The sequence below is a fragment of the Ambystoma mexicanum genome, chromosome 5p (assembly GCF_040938575.1).
Source record: "Ambystoma mexicanum isolate Mex_15411 chromosome 5p, UKY_AmexF1_1, whole genome shotgun sequence".
Classification (NCBI taxonomy): Eukaryota; Metazoa; Chordata; class Amphibia; order Caudata; family Ambystomatidae; genus Ambystoma; species Ambystoma mexicanum.
The window spans coordinates 974,075,419-974,092,539 of NC_090930.1; the positions used below are offsets into that span (position 1 = coordinate 974,075,419).

The 17,121-nt window shown below is 49.3% G+C and overlaps 1 protein-coding gene across 1 annotated transcript in view; it reads left to right on the forward strand.

Annotated features, from left to right (window-relative positions):
• The window catches only part of SNRNP48 (small nuclear ribonucleoprotein U11/U12 subunit 48), a 279,405-nt gene that overhangs the window by 162,842 nt on the left and 99,442 nt on the right, over window positions 1-17,121 (forward strand). The gene's annotated exons all lie outside the window — the stretch shown is intronic.

Consider the following 17,121-nt stretch of genomic DNA (forward strand, 5'->3'; position numbering starts at 1 on the left):
TCCAGTTGACTGATTGTGTGATTTGTACTGAGTCACTGTACACGGCACACTCTACACAGGGTCTACCGGGGGTAGGGTCTACTGCCCTTGCATTACTAAAAGTAATTGTGAAAATAACCATTGGTTTTTACTCTCCAAGAATAGGTGTGACCTATACTGAATGTGTATGAAAAGGTTTTGACTTACCTAGAACTAGTGTTTGGTATTTCAAATAAGGTTTATACTTGGGTCTGTGTTGTGTTTTTATAATTGTGATTACATATAATGTGTGATAGTACTTATTTACCCCTAGATTTATCTGGGCCTTCCTGTATTTAAATAATTTATTTTTACATAGATAGTGCCCTCCTTCCCTCATAAGATAAGCCTGCCTGCTCTGTCTACGCAACCAACGAATTCCGGTGGTACAGCCTTACACTAAGAGTCTTGGACTGCCTCAGTTGAATGGTTTTGATGAAGTTGGTTAGCACTTCAGAAAAACTGTTCTAATACCCAGCTATACAAGGAATGTATGACTTTTTGGAGGGATAGTTAAAACACAGAAGAGTCTTTCAGGGAGCAGGGACAGCCAATGTCACTTGAGCAAAGTCTAGGGGAGCGGAAGCACTTTTTGAAGGCAAGTAAAAAGTCTTGCACAATGTTAAGAGTTTTGTTTAAAATGAAATCACTGTTGGGCCACAATCTGGGAGGCTTGTGATGGGTAAAGCTGCAAGCAACTCTGCAAAGGGCAGCCAATGCAAGTCTCGACTGAGAGCAAGCAAGCTACACAAGAGGTAAGTAACCCTTAGTTCTCAGTACCTTAGGTCTGAAGAAATGGATCCAGCTGGCTTCTGTTCCTGTTGTAGTTCGGCAGATCCTGTTGTTCCTTGGCCTCAGTCGTGGGGACAAGAGGGAAGACGTCTGGGGACTCCTGCTGTCACGCTTTCACCTCGTCCCATCTTTCATACATCTAGGCCAGGCAACATTTTTACTGCATCAGTCACTTTGCCCCCAACCTCATTACCCCTTACCCATGTTCGGGGAGTGACACGTGAGCGGGTTTATCCCAGGGGCCGAGCGTGCCGCTCACACAGGCACGGGGATTCCCCATTCGTCCGCTGGCAGCTTCAGTGGCGTCTGTCGGATGCTGCGTGAGGGCAGTCGCTATGGCAATCACTGGGACAAATCCAGCTGTCACGTGGCACAACCCTGGGTCACATGACGCGCTATTCTCCAGCATGGGGTCTGGCATGGATTCACATGCTCATGAATATTCCCCGTCGTCGGGCTGGGAATCCTCGGTAAAGAAAAAATCAGTATCAGTTTCGTTTCTGATCTGTCTTTCGTAGTAGTAACCAATCACTGATCTCTGCGTCATACTGACCACAGCCAATGACTGCCCTCTACCTAAGCCCCGCCTCTGGCAGCCATCTTCAGATTTTTACCGCATGTTCAAGTGTTGGGATCCTCGTGCTATTGCTCTCGAGCGTTGGTGCTATTTTTCACGTTTTTTCTCAAAAAATTTCTCTTTTTTCGGCCAAAAGAGCCTCGAGCTCCACCGTTTCTTCCTCCGATCAACGGGGACCCGTGTCGGATTAGTCTACGCCCCTCAAGGGTGAAGATTTCTTCGAGCCACGCTTTTGGAGGACTCCAGAAGTTTCTCAGGCCCATCTCGGACATGGCTCAGGAGAAGGGAAGCTCGACGCCCGGAAAGCTGTTCAGGGTCTGCCCTGGATGCCAGCTTCAGAATGTCTTTAAGGAGGACGAACACTCCCTTTGTCTTTACTGCCTACATGAGGACCAGACGCACGTGGAGAAGGACTGTGCGTTTTGCAGCAATATGTCGGAGCGGACCCTAAAGGACCGCCATCAACGTCTCGCCAACTGGCTGGAAGGGAAGAGCCCGTCAGGCAAAAAGAAGTCGTCCGAGCGGTCTTCTAAGACCTTTGAGGGCGTCCCGGCGACGGGGGTCCAACAGAAGGCCAAGCACCGCGAGTCCGCTGGCACCGGGAGCGCTGAACGGTCGGGCTCTACGGGCGCCAGGCCGGGCGCATCCTCCTCGGCGCCAACAACCACGAGCCAACGCTCTGGCTCGGGTAAGAGGAAGGCCGAGCACCTGGCGAAGCTCCTGGAGAGACCCCGGTCGAGCTCGAAGGCCCCATCGGAGGTGGAGCGAGGCGGTGACCCTCCCCCCAAGGAGAAGGCGGTGAGTGCACCTAAGGTGGTGAAAGCCTTAATCCATCCGCCCAAGGCCTCTATCGAGACAGTCGCGGCGGCCCTGGCTCAGCCTGTGGAGGCTAGACCAGTGGTGGCGACCTCGGGGCCCAGAGTCTCCCTGCCACCGCGGAGGGAGTCCTCTTTCATGCCCATCGACAGGACCCCAGTGAAACCTCAGACGGAGAAGAAAAAGGGGGGGCAAGAGGTCATCGTGGATTCGGCCTCAACCTCTGAGGAAGAGCTGATCGAAGTCTTAAGCCATGGCGTCGGCGTGGAAGAAGACCAGCCCGTCGGGAGGGACCCCGACGTAGGAGACGACGAGAACGTCGAGGGTGCCGACGGGGCTCCTGACTGCCCGTTGGACTCCCCTCAACCAGTGCCGCAAGACAACTCGGCGGCCATTTTGTTGGCTATACAGTCCTTATGCTCGGAGATAAGGACGAGACTGCCGTTACCACCAACGGAGGAACCGCTCCCGACGGGGGACCCGGAGCCAGGCCCTTCTGGGAGCCCTCCCCCTAAGAGAAGGATTCATCCTCCACCTCCTTGTCAGCCATCGCGCCCTGTACAGCCCTCCTCCCCGTCCACGACACGTGGGGATGATAAGGGGGACTGACATGGCCGCGACGGATACAGACGACGAGGTTTACGACGAGGATCTCCCATCGTCACCTCCCACCCGGGCTTCCCCGCCCGACAAGATTGGATCGTTTCACTCCATGATCGCCAGAGCATCCGAGCTTTTCCAGCTCTGCCCGGAAGAGAAGAAGGAAGGGTTCCTTTATCAACGGCGCGAGGCCAAGAGGAAGACGGTACTCGCTGTACCTCTACTGGACGATATTTGGGATGAGGGCCTCGCCCTCCTCAAGAACCCATCCACGACGCCGGCTAGAAGGGATCGGTACGAGAAGAAGTACCGGGTCCCGGACGCGGCCCCCTTGTGCCTTCGGGCACAGCCGACCCCGGACTCGGTCGTCTCCGCCGCGGCCAGGAAGAAAGCGGGGGGGCGCGGCCTCTACGTCGACCTCCCCACTGGACGGCGAGGGAAAGAAATTAGACACGATGGGACGCAGAGTCATCTCGTCGGCAGCGACGACGATTAAGGCGGCCAACGCCTTGGCTATCGTAGCCCGCTACGACAGGGAGTTGTGGTAGAAACTGGCCCCCCTGCTGGACTTCCTACCAGACGACAAGAGGGCAGAAGCCCTAGAGATCTTGCAGGAAGGAGAGGTGGCGTCGGACCACGCCATTACGATTGCGACGGACATCGCTGACACTGGATTTCGCCAGTTGGGCAACGGCGTGTGCCTTAGGCGGCGTGGATGGCTCAAGGCTACTGACTTCCATCAGGACGTGCAGACCAGAGTCTTGGACATGCCGTTCGACGGAAACAACCTGTTTGGGAACACAGTGGACGATTCCCTTCAAGCCATCAAGGCGGACACGGAGACGGCCCGGGCTCTTGGGGTTCTCCAGCAACGGCGGCCGCCCTTTCGGAGCAGCAGAGGCAAACAGGGTGCCTCCAAAGGTTCCAGCGGTGGATTTTCCAGCTACCGTCAAGCGGCCCGTTCGTCGTCACCGGAAGCTTAGAGGGGATGAGGCAAGTCAGGCGGACCCCGCCGTCGTCGCCAAGGAGGACAAGGCGGCAAAGCCTTGTCGAAGCAGGACTGAACCGGCCGTGGGAGGTGGGAGGCCGGCTGACGAGCTTCGTCAGCGTGTGGGAGTCCATCTCCACCGACCGTTGGGTGCTGGACGCCCTAGCTCAGGGTCACGCGCTCGAGTTTCTAAAGAGGTGCCTGCGCGTCCCCCCTGTGGCCAGGAAAGAACATCACGTCCCTCAACTTCTCTTGGAGGTAAAGGCGGTGCTCAAGAAGGATGCCATCAAGCTCGTCCCAAAGAGGCTTCGGGGCTCCGGAGTTTACTCAAGATACTTCCTCGTGAAGAAGAAGACGGGAGGATGACGTCCCATCCTGGACCTACGACGACTGAACAAATTCATCAAGGCACAGAAGTTCCAGATGGTCACCCTCCAACACGTCCTGGGTCAACTGGAGGAGGGCGATTTCCTGTCGTCGTTGGATTTGGAGGATGCCTACTTCCATATTCCCATCCTAAAGGGACACTGAAAGTTTCTCAGGTTCGTGGTCCAAGGGCGTCACTACCAGTTCACATGCGAACCCTCCCACCTACCCCTCTGCGGCTCTTCACTTGGTCATACTGCCACTTCACGTGCTACCAAATCTGAAGATGGCTGCCAGAGGCGGGGCTTAGGTAGAGGGCAGTCATTGGCTGTGGTCAGTATGACGCAGAGATCAGTGATTGGTTACTACTACGAAAGACAGATCAGAAACAAAACTGATACTGATTTTTTCTTTACCGAGGATTCCCAGCCTGATGACTGGGAATATTCATGAGCATTTGAATCCATGCCAGACCCATGCTGGAGAACAACAGTTATAGGTAAGTAACTTGTTCCTTCCACTTCACTCGCAGATCATGTGACGCGGGGGCAGTGACTATTTATGCAGTGAACTTCACAGCTGTTCACTTCGGAGGACTCTGTACGGTGCTTTGGATACTTTGTTTCACGGCTTTTGATCACGGACTGTTTTACGGACTTCTTGGATTACACTCTGTCTAAACTGCCTGAATTGTTTACTCGACCTCGGATTGTTATTTGGACTGCCTCGGACTGCCCTATCTGGATCTGTTTTTTCCTGCCTTCAAGCTCCATCAGCCTTTGTGATTCCAGCACTCTTTCAGTCACTACAGGCGGGGAGGTTGGAGTTCACACCCAACCTGCTGTTCCTCCTTTCCCATCTACCATCGGGGAGAGCCTGCTCACGTGTCATCTTCCACGGAACTACACCAAGCATAGGATATAGGGTCACAACAACCCCTTGTTTAGGTAAGCCCCTGTATACTTAAGTTTCTCCAGCATTGGATCTTTCATGGATTCACATGCTTAGAATATTCCCCGTCAGGCTGGGAATCCTCGGTAAGTTATATAGACATTTTCCATAGGAAAAATTCCGACACTTTTGTGTCCTATCTACGTCGTTTTGGGCCGCGCACGTCGGCGCCACTAGGACGTAGAGGTGTATATATATATATAGCCCCGCCCCTGCGGCTCCCCCAGATTTCAACTGTCTTCCAAAGTGGTGGGATTACCTTGCGTATCTGCTATTTGGTTAGGTTGTACTTTCTACTTCTGCAACTGTTTTTTTTTTCTCCTCGAAAAAATGTCTGGAAAAGCGTTGTTTCGGCCGTGTGCTACATGCGGTCTTAAGGTGTACGAAGGGGGATGGTCATATGGACTGCATTTACTGTCTTCATCCTCGCCACACAGCGGACACATGTGAAATCTGTGGGGGCTTCTCTCAGAAGACCCTCAAAGAGCGAAAAAGACGCCTTGTCGATTGGCTCAATGACGGGGCGGGTGCGTACCCGGCATCGGAGGTGGGCTCCACGGCCTCGAGAAGTAAGTCGGAACCCCCGACGAAGAAGGCGCCTTCTGCTGAAAAACGCCCCTCAGAGAAGCATTCGGAAAAACATTCGAAGGCCCCCTCTTCACACAAGGCGTCGTCTTCTTCCTCCTCGTCTAAAAAGGAGAGAAAGGAACCATCTAAATCCTCCTCAGGAGACCGTCCCAAGTCTACCTTGAGTCGAGAGGCCTCGGCCAGCAAGTCGGCCCTGAAAGCGGCGGGAACACCTCAAGGCCCTGCGCCACTTGCTTCGTCGACGGCCCACTCGTCAACACCTGCGTCATCGGTGACTCCACCCACGCTTCAGACAGCGGCTGCAGGAAACATATCGTCATCGACGGTGGTTCCGTCTATGGGATGGCAACCAGAGGTTTTCGATCCCGGTCCTCCTGAGGCCCTGCTGCAACCAGAGGCGGCTTTTTCCATCTCGTCGCCTGACGAGGAACGTGGCTCGGTCGCCCACCCAACCGACCTGGGGTTGCAACCAACCAGTGCGGTGACGCTCTTAAGTGGGGGTACCATCCCTATGACCTCGTCATTACTGAACCCCCAGGCGGTTCTGTCCTTGGAGGTGCTAAATACGCTACAGAAGCTGTTACAGCGTTTGGACACAGATACCTCAGCCCAGTGCCCCGGCACGGCTACAGTCTACGCCACTCGTCGACGAGCTGGGCACGGCTCCTCGCTCGACGACCTGGATTACTGCCGCTTCACAAGCTGCAGAAGATTGCCCTCGCCCGCAAGAACTACCGGACTCTGATTCAGACCGCGAAGGGTCGGGTTCAGACATCTCACTGTCCCCCTCAAGGGACCCAACATGGGACTCTGAAGCAGAAATGGAGGCTCCGAGAAGTCCAGCGCAGCCGTCACCACCTGACGACGACGTGGGAGCGTTCCATGCCATGATGAGTAAGGCATGTGCTGAGTTTGGCCTAGTCCCTGAAGAGGAGAAAAAGGATTGTTTTGTTTTTGATCATATGGGCAAGAGAAGGAAATCAATATTTGCCATCCCTATTTTAGACCACGTCTGGCAGGAGGGCCTGAAGACCATGCGTCATCCGTTCTCGGAACCGTCAGTAAAAGGTTGTTTGGAGAAGAAATTCAAAGCTCCGAAATAGACTCCCAAGTGCTTGACTTCTCAACCTTCGTCGGAATCGGTGGTATCTGCGGCAGCGGCTAGAAAGGCCAGGTCCCAACATAAATGCATGACCCCGCCGGACAACGAAGCCAGGAGGCAAGACGCCTTTGGCAAGAAGGTGCTGTCGGTCGGCGCGACTACAGTTAAAGCAGCCAACTCCTTGGCGATTGTCTAGGTATGACAGGGAAATGTGGCACCGGCTGGCTCCTATCTTGGAGCATTTGCCCGAAGAACATAGAAAGTCTGCCATGTTGCTAGTGCGGGAAGGAGAAGAGGCCTCCAACCATGCTATAAACATTGCTGTCGACCTAGCCGAGTCCGGATTTAAGCAAATCAATAATGGCGTGGTACTACGACGACAAGCCTGGCTCAAGTGCACTACGTTCAGACCAGAGGTGCAATATAAATTCTTGGATATGCTGTGTGAAGGGGAACAACTGTTCGGTGAAAAAGTGGATGAGGCCTTGAAGGGCATGAAAGAGGATACTGACACGGCGCGGTCACTCGGAGCCCTCCAGAGTGGTAGGAATTTCCGTTCCTTTCGTCCTTTCGGAGGGGCTTCGGGTAACTCCCAGTTTGGGTCATCTAGAGACCGAGGTTTCAGCAGACCCTCCTACTCGTTCCAAGGCTACAGACGTGTGGCCCAGTCTTCTCATCGAGGCAGAGATTACCAAACCTCCAGACGGCGGGGTGCCTACCCTTCGTCAACGAAAGATAAACAAGCCAAGAACCAACAATGACATGTTTCAGGACGTCCTGGGGTGCCGAGTGTCTCGTCACGTCGACGAGTGGGAGCGCATAACAGTCCAATGGGTTTTGGACACGATTCATCTGGGCCACTCTCTACAGTTCAAGGACAAGCCACCACACATTCCACCGGTGTTCTCGGCTCAGCCCCACCAAAAAGGACATGGAGTGTACTCCCGTTACTTTGTCGTCAAGAAACTAAATGGAAAATGGCGTCCCATCTTGGATCTACGAGCGCTCAACAAAATGCTCAAGAATTTAAAATTCAAAATGCTTACGCTCCAGGAGGTGATCCGATCGATACAACCCGGAGATTATTTGTCGTCGCTAGACCTTCAGGACGCGTACTTCCATATCCCGATGCGTCGACGACACAAAAGATTTCTGCGGTTCGTCGTCGGACGAACCCACTATCAATTCAGGGTCCTCCCGTTCGGGCTAAAATCATCCCCCAGGACGTTCACCAAATGTCTGGCTCCAATAGCAGCCTGGTTAAGAAAGGAAGGTCACCATGTGTACCCTTATTTGGATGACTGGCTAGTGAGGGGATTGTCTCCGGAAAGGACACAAGAAAGCCTAGATGCCACCATGTCCCTCCTGCAACGTTTGGGCTTCGCAGTGAACTTCGACAAGTCCTCATTGAAGCCGTCAAGGACCTTGGTCTTTTTGGGGGTAGAGTTCCACACACAATCGGGGCTGGTGAAGCCATGCCCTCGAAAGGATTCACAGACTGCAACAAAAGGCATCGGAATGGCAGGTCGGCACCAACATGTGACTGCGAAGGCACATGTCCTTACTGGGGACCATGTCGTCCTGCATACCCTTGGTCAGCAATTGTCGCATCTTCATGAGGCCTCTTCAGGAATTCTTGGCGGAGCGATGGGCACAGAGTCAAGGGCGCTGGTCGGACAAGTTGACCATCAACGGCCAGCTCGTGCAGGCTCTTCAATGGTGGAGAATTTCCATACATCTGACGAAGGGAATGCCCCTGCTGGAACCTGTGTTCCAGAAGACAGTGGTGACGGATGCTTCTCTAACTGGGTGGGGAGCTCATCTGGAGTCCCTACAGGTTCAGGGTCGTTGGTCATCGGAAGAATCCGCCCTTCACATCAATCTGCTAGAGTTGAGGGCGGTGCGTTGGGCTCTGAAATCCTTTCTACCACAGATAAAGGGTTCAGTGGTGAGAATCATGACAGACAACATGACAACAATGTTTTATCTACGAAAGCAGGGAGGAACTCGCTCCAGGATCCTGTCGACGGAAGCCCAGGAGATCTGGCATTGGGCCCTCCAACACGACATACATCTGTTGGCGTTCCACTTACCAGGAGTAAAAAATGTGCAAGCAGACGCCCTCAGCAGGGAGATGAACCGTCTACATGAATGGGAACTGAACGACCAACAACTGCACCGCGTCTTCGCGAAATGGGGTCACCCGGCCCTCGATCTCTTGGCGACGAGAGACAACAGGAGATGCTCACAATACGCGAGTCGGTGGCCACAACAAGAATTGCTAGGGGACATGTTCTCCTTCCAGTGGACGAGCAAGTTTCTGTATGCCTCCCCCCCCCCCATTCCCTCTCATCCGTCGGACTCTGCAATGGATCCACAGATATCCATGTCGGGTGATCCTGGTGGCCCCGTATTGGGCCAGACAAGTGTGGTTCTGCGATCTACTTCACCTTTCAGCGGCAGAACCAATGAGGTTCCAGAAGATCCCCAACCTTCTGTCTCAGGAGAAAGGGGTCGTTTGGCATCACGACCCGGACAGCCTCAGTCTAACGGCCTGGCTCCTGATTTCTCCGAGTTTGGCACGTTAGTTTGGCACGTTAGCGATTCCAGCGGACTGTCGTCGCATTCTGCAAGCTGCAAGTGCACCTTCCACGAACGCTTCATATTCATACAAATGGAAAAGGTTCTGCATATGGTGCGCAGGTCAACCAGGTTTGGTCCCGCTGACGATCACACCGGAACAGCTCCTACCATACTTGTTGCTCCTGGCTAAAAACGGTTTCTCTGTTTCATCCATAAAGGTGCATCTGGCTGCCATCTCGAGATTTACTCGGAAGAGGCATTCAACTCCATTGTTCAGTGACCGCCTAGTTAAACACTTCCTTAAAGGGTTGTTTCGAACCTTTCCTCCCACGAAGAAGTTTCCTCCGATCTGGAGTCTAAACCTGGTTCTGGCAGCCCTGATGAAAGCCCCTTTTGAACTAATGTCGTCGACATTCAAATTTTTATCTTGGAAATTGGCTTTCCTGGTGGCCATTACTTTTGCTCGTCGCCTGTCAGAAATACAAGCTCTAGTGATCGACCCTCCGTATTTGAGGGCTTTTCAGTAATAAAGTTGTGCTGGCCACTAATCCGCATTTCATACCTAAAGTGCCTTCCATGTTCCATAAACACGCTTCTATAGTGTTGCCTACATTTTTTCCAACACCGTCTTCAGTGGCAGAGAAGACTCTCCATACATTGGACGTGAAAAGAGCTTTAAAGTTTTATCTCCATCGCACTCAAAGCTTCAGAGACACGAGACAACTCTTCGTAGTTTATGGTCCTGCGGCTAAGGGTAAAGCGATTTCAAAACAAGGACTATCCAGATGGGTGTCTTCGGCCATTTCTTATTGTCATTCCAAGGCCGGAAAACCGCTAGAAAAGCTTCCAAGGGCCCATTCGACGAGATCTACATCGTTGTCGACGGCGCTGTGGTCCGGAACTCCGCTGGGGGATATCTGCCAGGCGGCTTCCTGGTCGGTACCACACACGTTTACCCGGCATTACTGTCTCGCACAGCAACATGCTGAAGATGCACAGATGGGGCGTGCAGTACTACGTCAACTGTTCCAATAAGGTAAGCCCCAACTATGCTTTAAAGTGTTGTTTCTTTCACTGTTAACATACTATAATGTAATGTGCTGCCATGGTAAATATGCATTGTGATTATTGTGATGTTGGTTTGCATACACGCCTCCAATGTTGTGGGATACTGCTATACAATCTATTCTGAGCATGTGAATCCATGAAAGATCCAATGCTGGAGAAGGGAATAGTTTCTTACCTGTAACTCCATTTCTCCAGCATTGGTATCTTTCATGGATTCACATGCTCCCGCCTGCCTCCCCTGAGCATGCAAACCAGAAATCCCCCCATACTACTTTGGGGGTCGAAATCTGAGGGAGCCGTGGGGGTGGGGCTATATATACCTCTACGTCCTAGTGGCGCCGATGTGCGCGGACCAAAACGACGTAGATAGGACACAAAAGTGTCAGAATTTTTCCTATGGAAAATGTCTATAACTTACCGAGGATTCCCAGCCTGACGACGGGGAATATTCTAAGCATGTGAATCCATGAAAGATACCAATGCTGGAGAAATGGAGTTACAGGTAAGAAACTATTCCCTTCTCTTGTGTACTGTGCTCATTTGATTGCTAACCTAAGCTTTCCTTTGCAGCGGTCTTGGGGTTATCAACATTCTGTGGATCCGGGCTTTGAGGACTACCCACCTGTGGGCCCAATGATCGCATAGGGAGTGATCTTGTATTCTCTCTTTGTGGTACTTGGGGACTGAGGATCCATACTCTTCACGACAATCAAGATACCTGACACCTGCACTACGATTCGAAGGTTGGCGGCAGCAATGGGCAAAGTTCAGATCAGTGGCACTTGTGGTTTCAGCTTCTCGCGAATAGCGCCACTGTGGTTCTTGGACACCTTGTGGACTTTCCTTGCTTCCTGGGTCCAGCTCTCTGAGGTGGCGCAGGCTTGGTCAGCCATGCTTCGAGGGAGTCAGGAGGATCTTCCTGGAGCTCGGGTCCGGCTTAAAAACAATGCACTATATGCTGGTGTTTCTGTCCTCTGGCACTCGGTTCCTGCAGCAGCAATGGAAGCTTGCACTAAATCCAAGGTCTGCACCATGTTTATATCAAGTACCGTGTACCGGAAATACTTCAGCAGTAATTTCATGTGTACCAGGTGGTGTTGTGCCTGCTTCATTTGATTCTCATGTTAGCACCTGCCTTGCCGATATTAAATCACGCTTGCCTTGGGCATTTCCCGATTTTATACCCAAATGCTATATTAGTCATACTGTATAGATTAGCGCTGTGTAGCCATTCAAGAAATATATTGTTGAACCACTCCCAATCTTGCATTAAACAGTGATATAGTGTTTTGACGCTTTACTATGATTGAACCACTGTACTCCATATACAACACTGCCTTTTTACCGCCCTTCCCAGAGTGGACCCCAGCTCGAGCAGCTATGCCAATAAAAAACGCTCACTTAGTACTACACAAACTTCCCATATATACAGCTACAACACTCTGTACACTATTAGGCATACTATTATTAGCCTTGTGTGACAACCATCAAATACTGCGCAGTATTAGGCTGGAACTAGCCACACACCACAATCAAGGCACTATGCCTCTCCAACCCCACACGAATATGATCGATTTGATACCCTGCTCCAAGGGGGCGTTCATCCAACTAGGTGCAGGCCCAGCTCGTCCATTCTGTCCCAGACACCACACCATTTCGGCCCAATACACCAGCATTCACCAGGCCATCATCTACCACCCCCATAGCTCAAACATCTACGCCCATCCTAGGCATAGCCCGGGACCATAGACTCATCTAGAACGTACACCTCGCCCCCTTGCTCCAGACCCCTATCAGGAACCACAAGAAAAACAAAACCATACCATCTCGTATACCGACAGAGACACAGCCAGCCACCAAGCAACCAATGCCCACAAAATGAACAAGGGCAGCGCACAGGCACTCCCCAAATCTAAAAACGATCTCCAGAAAAACCAAGGCAGCACCCAACATCCCTCAACATCGCCTACAACCCAAATCAGTTGCTCCCCCACTCACTGAACCCTTAAAGGGTGCTCTTCTCAATGTCAGATCCTTAAGCGCACACGCCATTGACATACATGACCTTATTTTTGAATATAAATTGGATTTCTTTGTAATAACCGAAACCTAGCTACACTCGGCATCAGGCCCGTTGCTCCCATTAGCATTACCACCGGACTGTACTATACTTAAATCATATCGCCAGGAGGCCACAGGAAGCGGAGTTGCCATCATCGCCAAAACTATATTACAGTTCAGAGATTGTAAAACAGATAATCTACCAGGTTATGAACTCTTAGCCCTTAAGCTAGCCATAGACCCTAAAACCACTATTAGCTTCTTAATAGTATATAGAGCCCCCAGCACTACCAACAACCTTGACATCAAATACCCTTGCTCATCTCCCCACTCTTCAAACCCAATACTAAATGTATCCTCCTAGGTGACATCAATCTGGGATACAATGACCAATCCGGCCTCAAAGCTACAGCCTTCCATAATGCATTCTTAGAAATGCAATTTAAACAAATTGCCAATGCCCAACTCGCTCAAAAGGACGAATCCTCGACTGGATTTTAACACTGAACACCACAGTCGTCCTAGAAGACATCATAGAAATGTCCTGGACCGATCACCTCCTCATCAGATTCAATATTGTAACAAAAAGTGACCCCACTCCTCCCCCCAGACACTACCCACCTTGATGAGAAATTCAAGGAAACTTACCCCTGACAACCTAACTCTTTTGTTAAATAAGTTAATTAACACGCAACCTCCAGTTGATCATAACCAGGACGAGATATCATCGCACTATCATACTTGCCTGAAGTTAGCCATTGATGAAATAGCCCCTCTCCGATCTAAACTACCTAAACATAAGCGTAGCAATACCAGTTTCAAAGACAACTTCATTGAACTCAGAAGAAAAAAAAGAGCTTTAGAACACCTGTGCAGAAAAAAACCCACCAGTGATTCCAAAAAAACTTCAGACAGTATCCAAATCTTATAAGTATACACACAGAAAGCGAACTCCCTCAACTCACGCATCACCAACACCACCTCAAATAGCAAAGAGATATTTGCCATCATTAAAGAATTGGAACTCCCCCTCCTCCCACACCCCCAGTGTAGTCCTAGTAAGCAAAGCATGCTGTACCACCACCCAAGATGCACTAGCTGCCAAAATAACCACTCTGCAAAACAAAATTGATTAAAAAAATAAATAAATACTAAGTACCAGCATAGAGCCAGCCCCTCTGCTCTCAACATATCCCATAAGGAACATGCCAGAATTCCACTTCACCCCAGTAACCGTAGAGCAAGTACAAAAAACTATAGCTTCACTCAAACCCTCTTACTGCAAAGGAGATGACTTCCCTGCTAAACTAGTTAAGGACTGCGCCCCTACACTACTACCCACCATCACCAATTTCGTTAATGCCTCCTTTAACTCTAACATCATCCCAATCAACATCAAAGAAGCCTGGTTACCCCATCCTTAAACCTACCCTTGATCCCACCATTCCCACCAACTACAGACCTATTACCACAGTTCCCTTCCTACTCAAAATCATAGATATAATTGCCTATACCCAAGTCCAATCCCATCTTGAAAATAACCAACTGTTACGGGAAAGACAATCAGGCTTCCGCCCCGGTCACAGCACCGAAACAGCCTTGCTTGATCTAAAAAAAACAGATGGACGAGGTCAGGGATTCAGGGAAATTATGCATTGTTCCTTTTTCGCAGCATTCGACGTAGATCATAATAAACTGTGCCTAACCCTAGCAAACAACTTTAATTTCTCCAGGGAAGCCACCGCCTGGACCAAATCATTTCTCTCAGACCGTACATCCAGAGTAGCCATAGGAGACATAGCAGCTGACCCCATCTCAGTCCCACAGAGTTCCTCAAGGTTCATGCTTATCCCCAACGCTCTATAATGTGAACACTAAATTACTCTTTGCAGCTCTAGACGCAATGGGAGTAATATATACTAACTTCGCTGACGATAAACAAATACTGATCCCAATATCAGGTAACCTTGAACAGGATACCATTGGTTTGAATAAAATCTACTCCATCATACAGAATTGGATGGCGGCAAACAGTCTATGCCTAAATGGAGAAAAAACAGATCCTCCTAGAAGGAGCACCCACCTGATTGGCCAAACTCCACCCACAATACACAGCTATAGTCATTGACGGCACCGCTATCCCCATCTCCAACCAAGTAAAAACACTAGGTCTATCTAGATTCGAGTCTTACCATGTCTAAACATTAGGGCTGTGCCAAATAGTATATATACTATTCAGCCGAATACCAAATAGTTTGTCAACTATTCGGTCGAAGCCGAATATGAAGCTGAATAGTTACTTTATTTAATAAATCATGTTCCAAACTAAAAAACACACTTATTTAAAAAAAAAAAAGCACCATTTTAAATGCATTCTATACTTTTATTTCTCTTCATTGTAATCAATGCAGCATGGTACTGGTATCTGTTCACACGGGCTACAATCAACGAAGGTAGCTGACCAGAGCACAGAAACGAGTCACAGAATACTCAAAGTAACACACAGAGAGTAATGGAATCGAAAATCTGCTGCTGTGTGTTGTGAAACGGTGTGTTTATACTTATTGAGGAAAGAGGCGTCCTGCCATTTCCATGGCGACAGTTCATTAGCTGAGGCGCAGCGATTGTTGACACGAAACGTGCTTTGGCGTTGGGAAATGGGCGGTACGCGTCTGCTGATGTCAGGCTCAGGGGCGGGGGATTTGATTTAGTGCCGCAAAAGCAGGTGAGCCAGGGCGATGGGGGGAAATGATAGGATTATCAGAAAATGGCGGCTGATTTCGAGTGCGTTAATGGACGAAAAGTCGGGTAATGTCCATAGGAAAGTTTTCTACGATCTACCGAGTTATGCTTAAAAACACATGGCCGTACCGTAGGGACAATAAAAAAAAAGTCCCGGAAATCTCCTTTAAAGTATAATAGCCAGAAAAAAAAGCAGAATTAACCAAAATGAAGGGACCAAATATACAGAATGTTTTGCATATTCAAAATCAGTGCCAGTCAAAGTAGGAGTCTTCACAAATGCAAAAGGACTAGGTTGCAATGAACAAAATGGATATTGAAATTTGCAACCCGCTGTCACACAGTGGCCCACTTTGGAACTTTAGAAATTACCCAACATAAATTCCTCTGAGAGGCATGTTAGGTGGGGGCATATTTCTCGGCCTGACATAACCAATCCTTGCTAGTCTCCACTACTTATTGTAAATTCATATTGTTTCTGCATGGGCATGGCACAAAGGAACAAATGCTGCTACCTTTTCACTTATCCTTGCCAATATACAAACATATGCACCTTATCATTCCTGATAAAATATCAAATAATGTTTAACTCAGGACTCCAGTCCTCAAAAAAAGAAAAGGGGCGGGTGGCTATGACGGACGCAATGGGAAATGACATAACAGGAACTGAATGTATCCTAAAGTGAAATATGCACATTGTTCTTTCCAACTGAAGAAAGTGCACATTGCATATAAACATTCACCAAAATAAGATTTTCCTGTATTTTTTCTGGCTAAGTATAAAAGGTGAGCACCTTTTATGTCTAAGAATCTGTAACAAAACATGCCCTAAAGAGCATATTACAATATAAGATATTTTACAGCTGTGTAATAGCATTGTCTGGTATTGTGGCTAAGTATCTGGTCTAGTTCTATTCAGTTTTGCAAACTGAAGACTATATTTGGCTTTCTGAGTTCTTGTTGCATTGTATTCAAATGAGAATGAAAAAGTGTTCGGCAATAGCTGAATAGCAAGAAACTATTCGGCCGGAGCCAAATGGCTTTTTTTCAGCCGGAATTCGACTGAATACTTACTCAAAGCCGAAGTTTGGTACACCCCTACTAAACTTATCAGCGCCCTTGCTTCTTCCACAGCCTACACTGCCAAACGTATCGCTTTGAGCCAACCCTTCCTCACTCAACAAAACTGCATCACCCTCGCAAGAGCTCTTATTCTTAAGATTGACTACTGTAACATACTCCTACTAGGCACCAAAAAAAAAATACAATAAAAAATGCAATTACTCCAACATAAAGCTCCCAGAGCAGCTCTAGGTATAACAAAAAAAAGGATCACATATCTCAACATAGGAGAGAGGCACATTGGTTACCCATCCAAGCCAGGAAACTCCACAAAACGCTCAGCCTTAAACATAAATGTATCTCCGGCAATCCCCTTATCTACATTAACAAAAGTCTAAACCGTAAATCCACAACACCTAGGCCATCATGTCACCCCTTGCGCCACCAAATTTGCTAGATGCCACCCGTCCCTCTCCTCTCTGCCACCTGATGCAGCTGTACCCCACCTCTGTGCCCCTCTGTATCCTTCCCCCTCTGTATATCTGTGTTGTTACCTCTGAAAAGGGCTCTGTTATGCCTATGTACTGTTCAATTCCTCTGTAAAGTAATCGGTTATGTATCTGTATTGTTGTATACATCTGTAAAGCGCTCTGTTGCTTCTCCAAGCTAGGTCTTTGCTCAATAAATACAGTAATAATAAAGATAGTAATGCCCAATGCAGAGGATCTGCTAGTTGTTATATGGGATTACCTTCATAAGTATTGTAATGAAGAGGTTTGCAATTTCATGTGCCTGCCTTTTCTATCC